The following is a 14,455-nucleotide window of genomic DNA, read 5'->3' on the forward strand; positions in this document are numbered from 1 at the left end:
GTGCAATGTGAAGTGCTCGTGAACCCATTATCCCCGTGATGTGCAAAAGTCTCCACAAGAAAACATACCTAGCTCCTCAATGTTCAGTAGCTATTGACAAACACAAGCTTCATCCTATTCAAAGAAATACCAAGCTCGACCAAGGCTATCAAGTTTCACACTCAACAGATCAAACAAAATGACAGAAACAAATCCTATGCTAGTCAAACACAAGAAATCTAATTACAAAATATCAAAACAAACTGTCACGCAAACAACTAAGCTAGCAAAAATAAAACTTAACTACAGTTAGACTAGGGCTTTTTCAGTTTCAAAAAAACAGTTAACAGCGCCACAAATGGATATGACACAACAAGTGTCGAAATACTCGCCTCGAATCAATGCGCCCAACAAATCTTCAGGATGCACTCATTCGAGTTGCACCCATAATTCAGGAGGTGCAGACCAGGACCGAGGACAAAGGAAGAAAGCGAGAACCAACAATGTTAATAACTTTGTTCCTACCCAAGGTAAAGGCCGCAACCTCCGTTGGTTCCATTCCAATGAGCCCGGTCATTTCAAAAGGCAATGTCCCAAACTTGGTGGAGGACAATGTCAAAGAACATTCTAAGGAATTGCCCGGGGCAGAGGAAGAACTCTCTGTGTTGCCAACAGGGAAATGTGCAAAGAAGAAGACCCGACCATGGAAGCAAACTTTGAGAGGGCAATAGTCCATGCTGCCCTTCACAAGAAAGGCCCGAATCGCCAATTTTCGGTGATTCAGACACCATCAGACTATCAAGGTAAAGGCTTCAAAACCTTGAATGATTGTGGCAGTACGCATTCCTTTATCTCATCAGCTTGTGCAAGAAGATTAGGAATAGCCACAATAGAAGCACCTAGCTTGCTTGTGGAATTAGCAAACGGTCATGAGGTCACTTGTACCAAGCAAACTGCTAAGGTGGAATTCTTTTAAGGACTTCGATCAGATTGAGGGTCATGAACCTAGGTATCCATGAGTGCTTGCTCAGAATGGATTGGCTTAAACCTAATGACACCCACATTCATTGTGGAAAGGGCCAAGTTTCCTTTTGAAACTCTAAAGGGGAATTGGTCACAACTCAAGCAGAGGCTGGAAAGCTGAAAAATTCAATTGGCCGAAGCATCTCGAATTATAAAGGGAGTTAGAAAGGGACTACGTGTCTACTTGATTAAGCTTAATAAGCTAGATCAGAAGCAGGAGTCTAGTGAAGAACATTCATGGCTAAAGGAGTACGCAGACGTATTTCTTGAAGAGCTGACAAAACTTCTGCCTCAAAGGGAAGTTGATCATGAGGTCAAGCTAGTGCCGGGAGCTGCGCCAATTGCAAGGAGGCCTTATAGAATGTCCATCTCGGAAGCAATTGAGCTGAAAGAGCAACTCAAGCAACTATTAGATAAGGGCTACATCTGTCCCAGTAGTTTGCCATGGGGAGCTCCAGTGATGTTCCAGAAGAAGAAAGATGGAACGCTTCGGCTGTGTATTGATTATAGAGGGTTGAATCAATCAACCATTAAGAAGAAGTATCCTATTCCAAGAATATATGAACTTCTTGACCATCTTCAAGGTGCAAAGATCTTCTCCAAGATCTGGATACTATCAGATAAGGATCAAGGAAGAAGATATCCCAAAGACAGCATTCAACACAAGATATGGACACTTTGAGTTCCTAGCCATGTCATTCAGGCTGACAAATGCACCTGCCACCTTCAACAGGTTAATGCAGGATATCTTTAGCCCATATCTTGATGACTTTGTACTTGTCTTCTTCGATGATACCTTAGTCTAGTCCAAATAGGAAGAAGATCATGAACCCCAGCTTCGGATTGTCCTTGAGACAATGAGAGCACACAAGCTTTATGCCAAGATGAAGAAGTGTGCATTCTTCAAACGTCAGATTGAATATCTTGGATTCATCGTATCAGCGGAAGGAATCTCAGTGGATCCACGGGCCAAAGCCAGAGATGTTCTAGAATGGCCAATACCAACAACTATCAAAGAAATACACAGTTTTCTTGGATTGACAAGATAGTACAGGGTCTTTATCAAAGACTATGCTTTGATTGTAGCGCCTCAACGGATCTACTGAAGAAGCAAACATCGATTGCATGGTCAACTATCAAACAATCTAGCTTTGATAGGCTAAAGAAAATTTTGGTATTAGCACCTATCCTCAAACTTCCGGACCTCAATAAGGAGTTTGAAGTAGTAATTGATGCTAGTACGCTTGCCCTAGGATTTGTGCTTATGCAAGAAGGTCATCCTATAGCATACTCTTCAAGGAAAGTGAAGAGCCACGAGAAGAATTATGCCACCCATGATCTAGAGCTATTACCTGTCATCCATGCCCTCAATCTTTGGAGACACTACCTGTTGGGTAACAAGTTTACCCTAGTGACGGATCATAAAAGTCTCAAGTGGATCTTTACCCAGAATGAACTCAACATGAGGCAACGTCGATGAATTGAAGTGCTAGAGGAGTATGATTTTGAAATCAAATACTAGCCTGGAAAGGAGAATATAGTTGCCGATGCACTCATTCAGAAGGCATTCCTTAATTCTCTAATCTTACAAAATCCATCAACAGCTAGATCTCTAGCCACAAAGGTTTCCATACCAAACAACCCAATACTTGAGCTAGCTAGAGAAGAAGCTTGCCATGATCCAACCTATCAGAAGATGCTAAGGGAGATCCCTATCAAGGATCAAGACCCGAAGCTACAGGCTAGTATCAAGGATTCTCTATCAATAGTGGACTTGTCTACTATAGAACGAGATTATGTATACAAGCGAGCCAGTCACTCAAGCAAAAGATACTTTGGGAAGCTCATGATTCCCCTTTTTCGGGACATCCTGGCTATGCCAAGACCCTCAATGTGGGATAGAACTACTATCGGGAGAGGCTTAAAGGTAACGTTCTCAAATATGTCACTAAGTGTTTGTCTTGTCAACGTATTAAGTCCGAACATGTCAAAATGCCAGGAAAGTTGCAACCACTTGACATTTCCCAAATGAAATGGGGATTCATCAGTTATTGTTGGCCTACCCCAAGTTCAGGGAGGATACAACTCCATCATGGTTGTGGTTGATATGCTCACTAAGGTTGCACATCTTATTCCTGTTCAGACAAAGTATAAAGCCTCTGACATTGCAAGATTATTTATCAAGGAGATATTCAAACTGCATGGTTGCCCAGAAGAATCATTAGTGATCGTGATTCTCTCTTCACATCACACTTCTAGAGGGCTATCTTTGAAGCTATTGCAACTCAACTCTGTTTTAGTACAGCTTACCATCCCCAAACCAATGGTCAAACGGAGCGAGTCAACCAAGTCATCGAGGATATGCTAAGGGCACACTACTGTCGTGAACCAAAAAAGGTGGATTTAATACTTGCCAACCACTGGTTGAGTTTTCCTACAATGCTTCTTACCAAAAAAGCATTCAGATGACCCCTTTTCAAGCATTGTATGGGCATGAATGTCAAAGTCCTTTAAACTTCTCAGATCCAATCCTAAGAGTCGAAGATTCAAGGCAGATGCTGGAAGATATGGACGACCAAATGAAGTCAATAAGACAGGATATCCAAGCTGCCAAGGATAGACAGAAGGCATTTGTGGATTTGAAACGTCAAGATAAAACCTTTGAGGAAGGAGACATGGTCTTCATTCGCGTATGCCCAAAGAAGAGTTCCCTATCCTTAGGTGAATGCAAGAAGCTAAGTCCAAGGTACTATGGACCCTACAAGATTCTCAAGTGCCTAGGACCCAGTGCTTATAGGCTGCAACTCCCTGAGAACCTAAAGGTTCATAATGTATTTCATATCAACCTACTGAAGAAGTATGTACCTAATCCTAGCCATGTACTTGATGATCAATAAGTTGTAATGCCTAGCCAAGGAGTCCTTGAGCTACGGTGTTGTACTGTTGTGCATCCGAGGTGTGGAATACACCTCAAGGATTGGTTGGAAAGAAACTGATGGTCTTCAATAGCAGAGTTTGGATATGACATTCCAAGAAGTGAAACAACAGCCAAAGATCCAGAACACCACAGAAGAAGGTGGTCTTAAAAGTAGCTCCACATTCCCAGATAGTGGGAGACCTACTACTTCTAAGGTTACTTTCGGAGCAATGGGTGATAGTTTCTATGAATATCTTCTAAAAGTGTGGGTACTAGGAAACAAGACAGAAATAGTAAAGCATTATAGGTCATGCTGAGGATGCTGGAAATAAGTTTGGGGCAGAGGAACAGGCAGTCATAAAAATGAGAAGGAAGGTCAAAACAAGAAGGGATATGCGGGAACAATCAATGGAGGGCCTTATGTCATTAACAAAAAGATCGACTCCATCAATTTTTTTTGTACATTGCAGAACGTTCTGGAGCTCATTCATTAATAGACAAGATGGATGAACTCGCCTGTTTTGCCCCAGGAATGCTTGCTCTTGGATCAATAGATGCTACTGGTGAGAAGGCCACCAGATATCTAGATGCTGCAAAAGAGCTTGTGAAAACATGCTATCATTTCTATCAACGCACTCCAACAAAACTTGCAGGAGAAAATTATTACTTCAGCAACGGTTAGCACATGTTCGTTGGCACATCTTAGAATAACTTGAGGCCAGAGACAGTGGAGTCCTTGATTTATTTGTGGCGTAGAACTGGGGATCAAATCTATCGTGATTGGGGATAGGACATCTTTCAGGCTTTTGAAAGGCAATCACGTATAGCTTCTAGCTATGCACTGGAATGAAGGATGACAAAATGTAGTCATTCTTTGTGGCCCAGACACTAAAATATTTGTACCTGCTCTTCTCTCCCTCTGATCTTATTTCTCTTGATCAATGGGTTTTCAACATCAAAGCTCATCCAATCAGAATCATAGCACGTGGATAAAACAGCACTGGCCAACATATTGAATCTCAGATCTCAAATACTCACCGAAAAATGGGTGTGAGCAGTAACCTGGATCGTATAAAGAATAGTATTTTGCAAAGGACAAGATACAACCACAGGCTGATGGGTAGGCATGAAGGACCTCATTGATTGTGGTAATATGTGCACACATATCAACGAGGCTCTAGGCTGGATAGTATTCACTGGCAGAGCTTATCAAGGTGATCTGTTCCACACTACAAAGGGCCTAAGAAAATGGGTTAATTGTGACTATCTATGGCTGGTTAAGAGGCTTGAGGCCTCAACAGCTTAGTAATTAATCTAGCTCTGAGAAATTCTGTCTTCATGGAGTCATCATCAGGTGAAATGAGGGGTGTAGCAGTATTCAGATCTATATTCTACTAGAAGTCAAAAAAGATGCTGGTAATAATAGAGGGGAAAGGAAAAAGTAGAAAAGAAGGGGAAAAAAACAGCAGGTAGAGCTGTGGAGGGGCTTTTCGGAGAGAGTCAGCATCGGAATCTAAGGGGCCAATTCGATCATACACGGATGGATAGAGGGCATCATTCATAAGGTGTATAGATGCCGTGCAGGTTTTGTTTTTTTTGGGATGTTCTGTGTCCATCCCATAGCCCTGGCTTTCCACGGATGCAGAGTACTTTTAACAGGGGACCAAGACACCCTTAATCAAAAAGCCTAGCAAATTTTAGCATCTAGTAGCCTAATCAGACCTCACAACATTCAAATTGTGCAATTGGATCTCCAAGATTGTAACCAGCACAGTCAGTCAAAACTGCGGCCTCAACAGTGAGTGAGCAGATTGCTGAATTCAAAGAGGCATTCAGTTTGTTCGATAAAGACGGGAATGGAAGCATTACCACAAAAGAATTGGGAACTGTGATGCGGTACCTTGGCCAGAATCCAACGGAAGCAGAGCTGCAAGAGATGATCAATGAGATTGATGCGGATGGAAACAGACACTGATTCTGAAGAGTAATTAAAGGAAGCCTTCAAGGTTTTTGATAAAGACCAGAATGACTTTATTTCTACGGTAGACCTGGGCCATGTGATGATGAATCTTGGAGAGAAGTTGACAGATGAGGAAGTGGATGAGATGATTCATGAGGCAGATGTAGATGATGATGGACAAGTAAATTATGAGGAGTTTGTAAGAATGATGCTTTCCAAATGAGCCACCCTTTTTCTGCATCTGGAGAAATGTTGTGGTGGACATTACCTGCTATGCCAGAAAACGGTTACTGGTGATTTCTATTTTGAAAACAACACAAAGCCAATTCTATTTGTACTTTAGCAAGACCCTCACATACAAACTTGGTCACTTTAGTTTGCTGTATGGTGGCAGCATTCACTCTTCCAATTGACCTCTAATGCTTTAGTAGAGAGCTCCATTTATGTAACGTGGTACAGTCAGGTGCTGGATTGTTGGATTCAAGGTTTTTTTTGGAGAAGGTATTGTGACAAGAATGCTCACTTCTCCTTGCCAAGGCTGAGACATACAAAATTGTTGTCCCAGAATGGGTTCAGGATTCTCAGAAGCTACGTGAGGTTGTGGATTTGAACATAGACAATAATTACCGGTCTAAATCAAAAGGTCATGTTGTCACAACAAAGTTTAGATCTTCTGATGTAAAAGAGGGAGTTGCTAAGCTAGAAAGCTGTTTGTCTCATCAATATTCCAAAGAGTTGTTGGAATGTAAACATGAATGTTGTGGAGGTTGCCACTGTAAGCTAGTTTGGCTTTCTATTCGTCTTCAGTTATTGGCAAAAATAAAAATAGAGACTTGACATCATTTTCTCATCTTGCTTATTCGCTTGATTGATCTTCTATCTTGGAATTGCTCAAGGAACTCTGTGGTCGCAACTTTGCTTTCGAAAACCCTTCGACATCTTTGGTGAACCCGACATGAGAGCATCTCATTTAAAAATATTTCACGATGGGAGGTACTTTAGCATCAATTTCAGCCTCTTCTAGGATTCCTGCTTTGTCCTCTACTTCAGCTTCATCATCGACTTCTGCTTCAAGTACTTCTACGGATGATTTAAAGTAGATTTTGCAAAATATGTATGTGTATATGCAGCTTCAAAATCAGCAGACACAATTGTATTTGCAGCAATAGCAACAATTGCATCAACAATAGTTGTCTTAACAAAGCAACTATATTCGGAGCAAGAGAATGCAATTAGCTCGACTAAGGCAATTGAAGTAGTTGAAAATGAAAAGAAGTTATTTGATGGCCGTAATGTATTGGCTTATTTGAAGATGTATGAGATTAAGATTGGATTTTTTGGAGTACTAACAAGACTTATGAGTAAATATTTTGTTCGCCTTGTCACACCTTCCTTGAGGGTAAAAGTGATTGATCTTTTCCTTCAAAATTTACATTGGCAAGATTTTAATAAGGCCCTAAAAGAGGAGTATTTTCTTGAGGACTTTGGGATGGCTACACAGTGGTCATTCCGAGAGTGGGTCTACATGCCAAACAAACATCTAGCTGCTTAAGAATTGATACGAGAATTTGAAGAGAGGTATAGTCAGCTTGATGCCATTGAACAAAGAGCATTGGATATTGAGAAAGTTGAGATTTTCTTGCAAGCTACAGATCCTGCTCTTCAGGAAGAATTAGGAGAGCTTCATGAGGATCGCACAAAGCCTACGGGTCTTAAAACAGATTGGCAAGATGCCCAGGATGCGGTCTCGACTTTGACCAAGAGGCGGATATGGAAGACCCGCCTATAGAATGGATCTATGACACTGATGCCATCTTCTGCTCCTATGTCTGCCTCTACCGCGGTCATTTCTTCTCTTCCTCAGCCAGTTACTTGGCCTATGCCAGTGCCTACTATTTCTAATCCTCTTGTTCCTCCTGTTTCAAGACTGATGCCGGCTCCTTCTACTCAAAAATCGTCCGCTCCTTTGGTTCCTTCCTCTCTTGATGACATAATCAAAGGTATAACGGATTTGACACTGGAGTCAATTAAAGCAGAATTGGTGGGAATTTTGAAAGAGCAATTTGCTTTGACTGCGCCTACTATTTCTTCTAGTGCTCCTAGTGCACCTAGGAGTACTCCTAGTGCACCTAGGAGAGATCAAAGATGTATTTGGTGTGATAGTACAGACCATCAGCATTGCAAGGATTGTGAATCTTTTCAAGATGCAAGGAGGAAGAATTTGGTATTTTGGGGGCAAGATGACAAGATCTAGTTGACTGAAAAAGGAGCTCCGCTTGCTATCAATTTTGGGAAAGGCAAAATGAAGAAATTAGTAGATAATATGGCTGTGTGTATTTCTTATGTGGCAGCTAGAGGAGATGCTTCTGCATATGGAGTCCAGATTGAGAAAGATTCAGAGAGTCAGTCAGCATTATGGACAATTACCACTTCAAACTCCTTACTAAGATCAAAAAGTTTTAGGATGGGTGTTGATACTAAGCTTTGCTTTAGTTTGTCAAAGCTGGTCCGTTGATACAATTGCTACTCGCTTCTTTAGTAGATCAGTTAGAGGTGTTACAATCAAAGCATAATCCTTGATGAAAATTTTGTACCACCCTATTGTATTTCTTTGACAGAAGTTGGAGTTGGCCATTCCAGAACGTCTCTGACCTTAGTTGGATCTACTAAAATTCCCTCTACTGATACAATGAATCCCAGATATTCAATTTGTCGCCTGAAAAATGCGCACTTCTTCTTCTTAGCATAAAGCTTGTGTGCTCTCATTGTTTCAACTAGAGCCGTCATCTGCACCATACTCAAATAGGTAGCTTACAGTTCCAAAGAAGAATGGTACTCTGCGATTTATATAGGACATGCAGCCAATAAATAGAGTTACTATCAGGAATATTGGTATAGGTCTAGTTGTGGATGAGTTTATAGAAGCATTTGCTAGACGTGCCATCTATTCTTTAGGTGACTTGTATTCGGGATATGATCAGTTTCAACTGGCCTTGGAAAGCAGGGACATAACCACTATGAGAACTCCTATTGGGCTTGTCAGGATGTGTACCTTGCCTCAAGGTGCCACTAATTCTATTGCACATATGATGAATGCCATGCATAAGGTCCTTCGTGAGTACATACCTCAGCTTACCATGCCTTTCTTGGATGATGTGCCCATTAAGGGGTGTGCGGAAGAAGAGAAGAATGAGAGTCTAAATGAGCAGGGATGTAGATACTTTGTGGCTAATCATATTGCAGCTTGTGAAAAGATTTTAGCTAGGTTAGAAGAAGTGAATTTGACACTATCAAGGCAAATTTTTTTTTTGGAGTAAATGAGGTTGTCATTGTTGGACATATGTGTGGGTATTATGGCAGGAAACCTTCACCTGAGAAGGTGGATGCTATAGGCAAGATTACGGAGTATTGTTCTACCACTTCAGAGGTACGGAGATTCATTGGAGCTTGTGTGTTTTACATGATTTGGATACCCCATTTTGCATACATAGCAGATTGTTTATATCAGCTTCTTCGAAAGGGGCTGAAATTTTATTGGGATAAGAGCCACACTAGAGCCATGCAAAAATTGAAGAAGTTATTGTAGATTTCTCCTACTCTCAGGAAAGTGGATTATAATTGCGAAAGGCCTATTGTGTTGATAGTTGACACTAGTCCAATTGGCATAGGTTGGTGGGCTGTGGGTCAAGATGATGCAGATGGAAACAAGTATGCTATTCGGTTTGGGGCGAAAGTCCTAAACGAGAGACAGAGGAGGTATCTACAAATCAAGAGAGAATTACTGGGAAGTGTTATGGCTCTTAAATGTGACAAGGAATACTTTATTGGAGCCCCAGTTGTGGTAGAGACAGATTGCTTGCCATTGATAGGTATGATTACGAGTTGCTCTACTCCGGATATGGCTATGCTGAGATGGATCGCATACATCAAGTCATTAAATCTAGAATTTAAACACATAGCAGGGAAGGATAATCCAGTGGCGGATATGGTGTCTAGAGCCAGATATGATGATGAGGAGACACTACTTGCAGAAGAGGATGATGCAAAAATTTCAGCCACTATGGTTGATCATGTTTGCCATGTCTTTGATATTGTGGCTTTCATAGAAGAACTCTATGTTGGAGATTGGTTGCAGATTGGCAAGTACCTTAGTACACTAAGCAAAAGAGATGAATGGATAGATGAAGAGTTCAAGAAGATCAGAAGAAAAGCCTATGGTTATTTTCTCAAGGAGAGATTTCTTTGGAAGTACCCGAAGAAAAGGGGTAGATTACCCTTCGGGTTGTCTGCAATAAAGAGACCTAGTTACAAGTGATGAGAGAGTTTCATGAGAGTCCTTGGGCTGGTCATAGAGGAGTATGGGCTACTTATGAGAAAATCAAGGAAAAATATTGGTGGAAAGGCATGTACAGAGATGTTTCTTGCTTTGTAGAGACTTGCAGAGATTGTCATATGTATTCCGTAGTGTGTCATCGAGATGAGATTCATCCGACCTATCCGCTATGCATTCATTATAAGTGGGTAGTTGACTTGGCTACTATGCGGATGGGTCTATGGCAGATGAGATATATTGTTTTGGCTAGAGAGGATCTTACAATGATGTTGAGGTTAGATTTTTCAGAACGAAGACCATTAGTGCAGTGTGCAAGTTCTTATTGGAAGAAATTTTCTGCAACTATGGCTATGTGGGTAAGATCACTGTAGATCATGGTGAATTGGATGCAGATGAAGCTAGGGAGTTTTTCTCTCAACTAGGAATCAAGTTGGCTCTAGCAGAGCATACAATCCAGAGGGAAATGGAAAAAGTGAAAGAGGGCATCCGCCGATAGTGAAAGCATTAGCCAAAGCATGCAGAGAACGGATTGGAGAATGGCCGAGACTTCTACCATTTGCTTTGTGGGCTGATCGTACGACTCACAGTGTTATCACAGGATATATGCCCACAGACTTGATGTATGGTCAGAAACCGGTTATGCCGACTGAGAGTTGTGCTTTGACTTGGTCAGTTTTACATTGGTAGGAGGATTTGATGAGAGAGGAGCTCTTAGCTCTTCGGATCCGGCAGTTGGAGAGAAGACCAGAGGATATTTAGTTAACTATTGATAGGTTATAGGTTGCTAGACTTAGAAATAAGGACAGGTTTGACAACAGGCATCGCTTGCGGCCTAGAGCAATAGAAGAGGGAGACTAGGTATTAGTCTTTGATAGCAGCCTTGAAAATCAACATACTAAACTTTGGAAGATGGTGAAAAGATGGTTTGGGCCGTACATAGTCAGACATGTCTTTGGCAAAATGTCTTTGACAATGCAACACATGAGCTGACAGAATTGGATGGGACAGTGCTTAGAGTGCCCATTGCAGGAAAAAGAATCAAGATTTTCAAGAAAAGAGATGATGAGGATTATGCATTGGAAGAATTTGCAAGAGAAGGGCAACAAGAAGAAACTCTAGTATAAGAGATGATGATATGACAGATAATCTTGTTGATATACCAGAAATACACAATGAAGAGATTGATCTATTTCTGGATCTTGACGATAATGATCATAGGTAGTTGGCTCATCTGTGGGATGCGCAGGATCAGAGGGGGTGGATGTCATACTCTTGCGCATCCGAGGTGTGGAATACACCTCAAGGATTCATTGGGAAGAAACGAATGGTCTTCAATAGCAGAGTTTGGAGATGACATTCCAAGGAGTGAAACAGCAGCCAAAGATCCAGAACACCACAGAAGAAGGTGGTCTTGAAAGTAGCTCCACATTCCCAGATAGTGGGAGACCTACTACTTCTAAGGTTACTTTTGGAGCAATGGGTGACAGTTTCTATGAATATCTTCTAAAAGTGTGGGTACTAGGAAACAAGACAGAAATAGTAAAGCATTACACGTTGTGTTGAGGATGCTGGAAACAAGTTTGGGGCAGAGGAACAGGGAGTCACAAAAATGAGGAGGAAGGTCAAAACAAGAAGGGATATGTGGGAACAGTCAATGGAGGGCCTTATGTCATTAACAAAAAGATCGACTCCATCAAATTTTTTTGTACATTGCAGAACGTTCTAAAGCTCATTCATTAATAGACAAGATGGATGAACTCGCCTGTTTTGCCCCAGGAATGCTTGCTCTTGGATCAATAGATACTACTAGTGAGAAGGCCACCAGATATCTAGATGCTGCAAAAGAGCTTGTAAAAACATGCTATCATTTCTATCAAGTCACTCCAACAAAACTTACAGGAGAAAATTATTACTTTAACAACGGTCAGGACATCTCCATTGGCACATCTTGGAATAACTTGAGGCCAGAGACAATTGAGTCCTTGATGTATTTGAGGCATAGAACTGGGGATCAAATCTATCATGATTGGGGATAGGACATCTTTCAGGCTTTTGAAAGGCAATCATGTATAGCTTATGGCTATGCATTGGAGTGAAGGATGATAAAATGTAGTCATTCTTTTTGGCCCAGACACTGAAATATTTGTACCTGCCTTCTCTCCCTCTGATCTTATTTCTCTTGATCAATGGGTTTTCAACACTGAAGCTCATCCAATCAGAATCATAGCACGTGGACAGAACAGCACTGGCCAACATATTGAATCTCATATCTCAAATACTCACCTGAAAATGGGTGTGAGCAATCACCTGGATCGTATAAAGAATAGTATTTTGCAAAGGACAAGATACAACCATAGGCTAATGTGCAGGCATGAAGGACCTCATTGATTGTGGAAATATGCGCACACATATCAACGAGGCTCTAGGCTGGACAGTATTCACTGGTAGAGCTTATCAGGGTGATCTGTTCCACACTACAAAGGGCCTAAGAAAATGGGTTAATTGTGACTATTTGTGGCTGGTTAAGAGGCTTGAGGCCTCAACAGCTTAGTAATTAATCTAGCTCTGAGAAATTCTATCTTCATGGAGCCATCACCAGGTGAAATGAGAGATGTAGCAGTATTCAGATCTATATTCTATTAGAAGCCAAAAAAGATGCTCGTAATAATAGAGGGGAAAGGAAAACCAGAAAAGAAGGGGAAAAAGCAAGCAAGTGGAGCCGTGGAGGGGCTTTTCGGAGAGAGTCAGCATCGGAATCCAAGGGGCCAATTCGATCATACACGAACGGATAGAGGCCATCATTCATAAGGTGTGTAGATGCCGTGCATGTTTCTTTTTTTTTTGGGATGTTCTGTGTCCACACCATAGCCCTGGCTTTCCACGGATGCAAAGTAGTTTTAACATGGGACCAGGACACCCTTAATCAGAAAGCCTAGCAAATTTTAGCATCTAGTAGCCTAATCAGGCCTCACAACATTCAAATTGTGCAATTGGATCTCCAAGATTGTAACTAGCAGCAGTCACTCGAAACTGTAGCCTCAGTAGTGAGTGAGCAAATTGCTGAATTCAAAGAGGCGTTCAGTTTGTTCAACAAAGACGGGAACGGAAGCATTACCACAAAAGAATTGGGAATTGTGATGCGGTCCCTTGGCCAAAATCCAAGGGAGGCAGAGCTGCAAGAGATAATCAATGAGGTTGATGCGGATGGAAACATACACTAATTCTGAAGAGTAATTAAAGGAAGCCTTGAAGGTTTTTGATAAAGACCAAAATGGCTTTATTTTTGCGGTAGAGCTACACCATGTGATGACGAATCTTGGAGAGAAGTTGATAGATGAGGAAGTGGATGAGATGATTTGTGAGGCAGATGTAGATGATGATGGACAAGTAAATTATGAGAAGTTTGTGAGAATGATGCTTTCCAAATGAGCCACCCTTTTTTTGCATCTGGAGAAATGTTGTGGTGGACATTACCTGCTATGCCAGCAAGCGGTTGCTGGTGATTTCTATTTTGAAACCAACACAAAGCCAATTCTGTCTGTACTTTACCAAGACCCTCACATACAAACTTGGTCACTTTAGTTTGCTGTATGGTGGCAACATTCACTCTTGCAATTGACCTCTAATGCTTTAGTAGAGAGCTCCATTTATGTAACATGGTACAGTCAGGTGCTGGATTGCTGGATTCAAGGTGTTTTTTTGGAGAAGGTCTTGTGACAGGAATGCTCACTTCTCCTTGCCAAGGCTAAGACATACAGAATTGTTGTCCCAGAATGGGTTTAGGATTCTCAGAAGCTACGTGAGGATGTGGATTTGAACATAGAAAATAGTTACCTCTCTGAATCAAAAGATCATGTTGTCACAATAGAGTTCAGCTCTTCTGATGTAAAAGAGGGAGTTGCTAGGCTAGAAAGTTGTTTGTCTCATCAGTCTTCTGAAGAGTTGTTGGAATGTAAAAATGAATGTTGTGGAGGTTGCCACTATAAGCTAATTTGGCTTTCTATTCATCTTCAGTTATTGGCAAAAATAAAGACAGAGACTTGACATCATTTTCTCATCTTGATTATTTGCTTGATTGATCTTCTACCTTGGAATTGCTCAAGGACCTCTGTGGTCACATCTTTGCTTTCGAAAACCCCTCGACAACGGCCTTACAGGATCTTAGATGTGAGGGAAAGAAAATTGAGATCCAGAACCTTGAGAGAATGTCTCGTCCAGTGGAAAGATTATCCCGAGGAGGATG

General features: G+C 41.4%; 2 pseudogenes; both read left to right on the forward strand.

The window, feature by feature from the left end:
* Window positions 1-3,879: 3,879 nt before the first annotated feature.
* On the forward strand, window positions 3,880-6,102 carry LOC148020685 (calmodulin-2-like; annotated as a pseudogene).
* A 7,247-nt stretch (window positions 6,103-13,349) lies between these two features.
* On the forward strand, window positions 13,350-13,641 carry LOC148020686 (calmodulin pseudogene; annotated as a pseudogene).
* Window positions 13,642-14,455: the final 814 nt, after the last annotated feature.

The sequence above is a fragment of the Lygodium microphyllum genome, chromosome 18 (genome assembly GCF_053477565.2).
Source record: "Lygodium microphyllum isolate KBCC chromosome 18, Lygodium_microphyllum_v1.1.10, whole genome shotgun sequence".
Lineage (NCBI taxonomy): Eukaryota > Viridiplantae > Streptophyta > Polypodiopsida > Schizaeales > Lygodiaceae > Lygodium > Lygodium microphyllum.